The sequence below is a fragment of the Cyprinus carpio genome, chromosome B6 (genome assembly GCF_018340385.1).
Source record: "Cyprinus carpio isolate SPL01 chromosome B6, ASM1834038v1, whole genome shotgun sequence".
NCBI lineage: Eukaryota > Metazoa > Chordata > Actinopteri > Cypriniformes > Cyprinidae > Cyprinus > Cyprinus carpio.
The window spans coordinates 7,405,429-7,412,603 of NC_056602.1; the positions used below are offsets into that span (position 1 = coordinate 7,405,429).

The following is a 7,175-nucleotide window of genomic DNA, read 5'->3' on the forward strand; positions in this document are numbered from 1 at the left end:
TTTTATGATGTCAACCCTTCGAAAGGGTTTTTGTTTTTGGTGTTTTGAATATTACAGTACTGCAAAAATGTACTCAAAAACGGGCTTATCTAGCAAATATCATTGTGTAAACACATTATTTTTACAGTTAGTATTCGTGTGATCCAAGAACACCATTTCTTCCCAGAAAAGGGCTGAACTATTGAAGCTTGACAAGCCAATGTGTACACATTGTGAATGATTGATAAAGACTTTATGAGAAATGTACCTCTGTTTGAACTATTTGGTCATTTTAATAATGTATGTTCCCCAATGAAATCACAAAGATCACACACCATAATTTTTAAAAGGGGAACGTCACAGCAAAACAAGGATTGAGTGGCCAGAAAACTACAACTGTTAAATATAATTGTTTTTACAATATACATTATTGGGTATGTTTTACAAAAATACCATTTCAGATTTTGTATTCTAGTTCACATTAATGCATGTGTTACTTGCCATTTCTTGCCGGACCTACGTTGTTCAGAGGGGGATGACGTACACGTCTGGGATGGTGGAAAGAACCGCCGTGGGGGGAGGGTCATAATGCTGGTATCCGATCTGTGTACACGGATAGATTGCGGGGGGGCAAGGGTGGTCCAGGGACCGAATATGGACAGGGGACGGGGCGACGGGAAAGCACCTAGACAAAGAAAGAAGACGACGTATGAGGGGGGGGGGGGCAGACTGGGGGGGGAGTTAGTTGGGTGACTCCTAGCGAGGTCGAACACTTGTTTGAACGGGGAAAAAAGGAATGTTGAAATGGAATGTGGATAATTCTCCAGTAGAAAGAATAGAGAGGAAATAAGGTGGACTTTGGCCAGGAAGGAAGGCCCCATATCGGACTTCAGTACAACCCACTGCGGGGAGGTTACAAACATAGAGGGGGTGGGCGCGGGGAGGGGCGGCAAGAAAGCATACAGGGACAGTTTTACACTGTTTTAAAAAATGCCAGAAACCCAACGGTCAAGCCAAGGTGAGGGACATGGCCCGGTCTGGACACGCTGGGAAGGGGACCACCACGGTCACATCCCCTGAGGCCATTGAGTGCACACACCCACCCATCAGACCCATGGTGTGCATGTACCCCCACAAACCATCATATGACACTGGAACAACCACCGCCTTATCTAGAGTTTCTTTATGAATATAGTTTTGTTGCATTGTGTTTCTGAACAAGTATTGTTCAAAGAACAGATTAAACAACTGTTTTACAAAGGCAGTTTGTAAGCATTATGGCTCACTGCCATGCACTCCTAATCCGGTCACCATTTGGACAACGGATGACACATGGGTATTCCAGATACCGAATACAAGGAATTCTGGATCCTACCAAAAGAAAACAACTTCCTTCTCAAAATCATAGTTGCTATAATCTATTCTCAAAATATACTGTACACCACCCCCCCCCATCACCTTCCACAATTGCCCTTACATGAGAAACATCCCCCAACTCTTTGGAAAAAAAACAAACAGGAGAATTGACCGTTGGGATGGGGCGTTTCCCTCACCCCTAAAGAATGCAGCAGTATCCATTTTGTTCATTTGGAGATGAAGGGAAGAGATCCTTATCTTTGGTTCATCCGCTGGGCTTCCTGTTGTCCCAGAGGCAGGTGGCAAACTTCCCACACTGGCAAATCCATTCGTGATTATCCTCCTGGTTTTTTGTAGTCCACTTTTTATCTTTTCGTTCTGGCCTTCGAAAGAAATGTTTTACTCTTTCACCATTATAGTTACCCTTAGATTCGTTTGTTTCACACCTTGTTCTGTCGTGGTCCTTGCTCATCCCCTCTTAGATTCATGCCACAGAAACCGAAAGCATCCATGACTCGAGACACATGGAGGGCTAACTGATTTGTTGAAGTAAAATTATTCGGCGATCATTTTTCACAACTTGCTAGACAACGTGTTTTTGGGGGAATATCAAGTGTCGTCAGGGCATCGACACGAGTCACCATTTGTGCAAACACAATCAAGCCAACGCCGCTTTTAAAAATCGACTCACACTAATTAAGTGAAATTGGAAAAAAGCCTTAAACAAAATTCATCTGCTTAAATACATCCAACATCGTTTGACAGAAATGTGATATGTACAAATACCGCGATATGGTACACATTCCCTCCTGTAACAAACTTCTTGTCTAAAACATTTTTAATCACTGTCAGTCCTGTCACATCGGCTAAAGCCTTTAAATGGCAGAAGCTGAAATTACTACTTCATGAGCACCTGGCTTGATATTCCACAGGATGAATAAGCGAACTCACGACCACAGAACATTAAATTTACTTTGTTCTAAAATCTAAATAAATGGCCATATGCAGCCAAATACTAAAAATATGGATCTATGAAGAATGACCAAAAAATGTTGTAAAAAAACAAAAGAGACAGGCATGTCAGCAACAGGAATTACTCAGTACTGCAAGGCACAACAGACTAAATTTGCAGACATTTTTTGGCCGCCACGCGGTTGGGGGAGGGGGGAGGGGGGGGGGGGGGGGGGGAGGGAAGAAACGTGGATCCTGATAACCGAAGTCATCATTAAAGTGATAAGAGTTCTGCCATCTTTTCCCATTAAAATCATTAGTTGGGTTTCCAAGGCTTGAAGTTTAAAAAACATTTTGAGATTTAGTCCATTGGAGAATGCATGTTCTTTTGGAGTTGTGCTTTTTTAAAAGTGTTGGCAAAGTCTGGGCACTTTATAAATGAGAAAGAACGCATTATGCTGGGCTCACACAGCAGTTGTCTTCTACCGCAGCTCAGTGGTTTAACGTAGTATGTTTGACCGCCGATCGCAAGTTTGCGTTTTCGTGCCTTTCATATTGACATGTCTTCTCACAAAGTTTCAGTTTACACTGATCGTCTCGCCCTGGTTTGTTGCCAAGCCGCTTGTAAAATTTGCGCCATGACTGTAGAGGTTTTTCCAGACCAAATCCAGAATCCTGACGTAGATTCCTACGATCATAGGTCATGAGGTACTTGATCATAAACACGGTGAAAATCTGGCGTCATTGGCGCAAAGTTGTTTGGCCGGGCACGGCACGGCAAAACGCTTGCACGTCTGCATGGTCCAGGTTTTTTTCCCACTGCTCACGGATGCTTGTTTCGTGAGAAGTAACACGCAATGACGATATAGTAGCCGGAACGGTGTAGAGGACGCTGATAAACACCGATACGCACCATCACTTCTCCAGCTTTTCTCTTCTTGGTGCCATCATGCTTCATAATGGTACGGATTCGGAACAACGAGACAAATCCAGCAGAGAGAAAAGACGTCCCGATGGAAGAGGTAAACGAACAGGGGGCGAGGACAAATCCCACGTAAGGCGTCAACATTATAGATTCCCACATAGCTAATACGCCGGTCATAAGGTCGGGCCATCCACTTGTCCCAAGGCGAGGATGGTGATGGTCTTCACACGGGGACGGCCCACGCTGCCAGGTGGTGGAATATGAGAATTGCTTCGATTGCTTCATGCCCCCATTTCATTCAGCAGAAAGGAACCATGTGAGTGAGAGACAGGATCACCCACCAATTGAGCTGGCCATGCCGAAGAAATACAAGATCCATGAAGAGAATGGTGCAACCTTCTTTTTTAGTCCTTGAGCCACCGTCCTATAAGCAATCATCCTCCGAACTTGTTCAATGCCGACCACCTTATCCTCCAAGCATAAACCAGCCGCATAAGCCACCTTGCCACCCATAAAGTAACACCCGGAGAGGAAGGATGACGGGGCGTTCCGGGTAACGGAACCGGCGCCTATCCACAAGGTAAGTGAGGACCGTGAACAGGGGTACTCTCACGCAGCACAGGATTGACCAGATTCCCCCCCAGAGCCGACCCCCAATCCCCCGAATCTGACCTCTTCCTCCTTGAAGCATACATCAGGCCCTGCGGCTGTTTTTTGCTCACAAGGGGCGCGCAGTTTTTCGCCCCTAAAAAACTGATAATCGGGGGGGGGGTGAGGTGAGGAAGGGACTGTGAGTTGAAGGGGCAAATGAAAGCCTGACCGTGGCGTATCGTGGTCAGGACATGCTAGAACATGGCACATGCATGCGTGGAGTGAAGGGGTCTGGTATATAAGGCGTGGGGTCTGTCGTCGGGATGTCGGGGTCTGATTTGTTCTGTCCCACACAAGATCTCTCCTGCTCCGTGACTGGAAAGTTCTCACAGCGGAGTCGTTTCAGGCCACTGGGAAGCCGAACTTGTTCATGAGGGCCTCGCACCCTTGGTCTCGCACGCTCACACAGAGAGCGACCGAGGGAGGTATTGCTTGTTCCAGAACCGTACACCCGGCGCACATAACATAAAACATGGAACAGAGGAAAAACTTCAAATCTTGAGAACACTGAACTTTGACCAGGGGTAGAAACTGGTCACCTCATCCCGTCTCCTGTTGGTGGTGTCCCAGAGTTTGGCATGATAGTTTGTTTATACTGGATGTCCTGTGCACAAGGGATAGACTATGGGTTGGCAGAACCCGTGCTCTGGAACAGAGATACCCTCTCTCCATGATACTGGGTGGAAGACGTCCAGCAGAAGGGGGTTGATGATAAGAGGCCTGTACTGACTTCCCGTACCGCCATCATTGATTGCCTGGAAACAAAGAAATTAGTGGATTATTTTTATTTATTTATTAGTTTTCTTACAACTAGTAGTGTATTTTAGAGTAATTAGTAATCCAATAGTGATTAGTATCTGTAGAATTTCACTGAAAATCATGTGAGTTACTATTTCTTTTCTAAACTATCTATTCAATTAGTCAGTATCCAAAGTAGTGGCAAGCAATTGTTTCTTTTGTTATGGAAGTGTATCAACTACTAATATATATCAGCTGTTCACTTCAGACAAATATAGTTTGTTTCTCACCAGTATTGTACTAGATCTCTTCCGCACAGTTTTGCTTAGAGTATACTAACTGAACAGTTACACCTTTCTAATAACTAACCTCACTAGAAACAATTGTTAAGTGTAATATACAAGTAGCCATTCTGACTAATCATAAACATATGACAGTATAGAAGCAAGTGTAAAACTAGGTGATCCAAAGAGAACTAGTAAGCAACTAGTTTAAAGACAAAACCCCATTAGAATTCAATCGCAAAATTTTCTATTTGTTTCCAGAAAACAATGGGAAATCTGAAATTGTCAGTATAAGGTTAATGACTCTCAGGAAATGTGTAACTACTAGAATGCCCTTAATTAAGTTCTAGTTGAATAATTGGAATAAACACTAGTCACACTATTGTGAAGAATAGTCTCTACTGAACAATTATAAATAAACCTGCAGAAAAGATACAAGCACATCGGATTACATACAAGAAAATTCTAACAAAACATAAAAATGTATAGAGAGCATGTAGTTATTTATATGATACATAGCATATATATTTAAAAGTTCACAGAAGACGAAAATCGTTTTTGCTCTTTATATACTAATATTATATATATATTTCGAATATATCATATATTTACACTATAGGACATTAATCTTTATATTTATATATCCTTTTATAGATTATTAACTTTGTATATACCAAAGGAAATGATTCACAGACTAAACCCAGGTCCTTGAGAATTAAATCATATCTACACACATAAAATTCTCTAGTTAAAGAGACTTAAACCTTTCATCCACCTGTGCCATCATAAAATACCCGAACACAAACAAATGGTAAGCTTACCAGATCATAGTTCTTGTTACTGCTACAATGGGTCATATAAGTATTACCTCCAACCGATTCTGGAGCTACAGACGTGTCCGAGACTTACGGAATTACCTGTTCATGCGTAGCTGATTGACTCTGCACTCGCCGTATAGTGCTAATCGGAGAAGAAAATCACAAAACTTATCCTTCAGCAAACCCCCATCAGCAAGGAGTTTTTGCGGGTGTCAGGTAAAGGTATTCCATGGACCCCCCTTTTTTTATTTTTTTTTTTTTTTTTTTTGCGACGAGGAAGCTTCTCCCCATATTTCATCATCAGAAGAGATCCCAAACAATCTTCACTCCTTTTGATTGATGAGCCGTATCACTTTTCACAGACCAGGTTAGTCCATTACAACACTAGTATATTATAAGAAAATTTCTCCGCCACACTTCCTGTTGAATAAAAATCGGCGAGCTCTGTCCTCTGTGGTTGAAAAGTGTGCTACGCTTGGGACCTCCACATGGCAGCACCAGTTCGTTAGTGACAACATAAACGTTGTGTAAAAATATAATTTGATTTAAACGGTTTCAAGCAGCCTTCATTCACGGCGTCCCTCCTAAATAAGCGCTTCTCCGCCGCCGCAGGGTTCGACCGTTGCAGTGTTGAAACCTAAGCACACTTTACCCACCAATTGGAAGATGGCGTTTTTGTATTTTTCATATTACGTCAGCCGGCTGTTCCTATTGGGATTCGGAAGGAAAGGAATTTTTTTAAGAAATAAGGGTGGGCATTGTAATTGGAGTGTCTACTTATCCTAAAAAAGTAGTTAATTTTCTGAATTGTATTTTGCAACTGTAGGTCTGGGAATATATATATATTGGAATACTGGGGAACCCAAATTGGTTAGAACGGAGTTGTGGTAATTGTGTAAGTATAAAGAAGGGAAATACGGGTTACTTTGGTTCGCCTAAGGGTGATGTTAGAATGTCTGTTGGGTCAGGTGTATTTGAAGGGACAATCTGTTTTTAGTGTGATCTGGGGGGAATTGTTTCGAGTGTGCAAAAGGCGAAGGAACATTGGAGAAATTCGATGATTTGGGCAGTAGGGGGCTGATTGTCTCGAGCGTGCCAAGAATTAGGAGGGAGCAGACGAAAAGAAAAGAAATAGATGTTTGATGCAAGTATGGTTTAACAAAAACTCAATGCATTTAGAGCAGAGAATCCTCAAGGCTGAATGTGATTTCTGCAACATAGTTATCATTTTTAAAGGCCATTTTGTTGTTGGTTGATGATGAAGTGGGTAGAGCTGGACCCTCAGGTAATTATTATTCTCCAAACAATATATAAGAGCCACTTTCAACTGTGAATGCAAAAGTTAAGGCAGGCTGGTGGAATTGTAAACCTGAACTTGTGAAAAATGGGCAGCCAGGAAGCCTTGGTGTTTTGTGCATGTGTATTTTTCATGATAGGATGAGGAAAGAACAATCTGTGTATGCGGAGAGTAAT

General features: G+C 42.5%; 1 pseudogene; it reads right to left on the reverse strand.

Annotated features, from left to right (window-relative positions):
- Positions 1-2,864: 2,864 nt before the first annotated feature.
- On the reverse strand, positions 2,865-4,607 carry LOC122137589 (annotated as a pseudogene).
- Between the last annotated feature and the right edge of the window lie 2,568 nt (positions 4,608-7,175).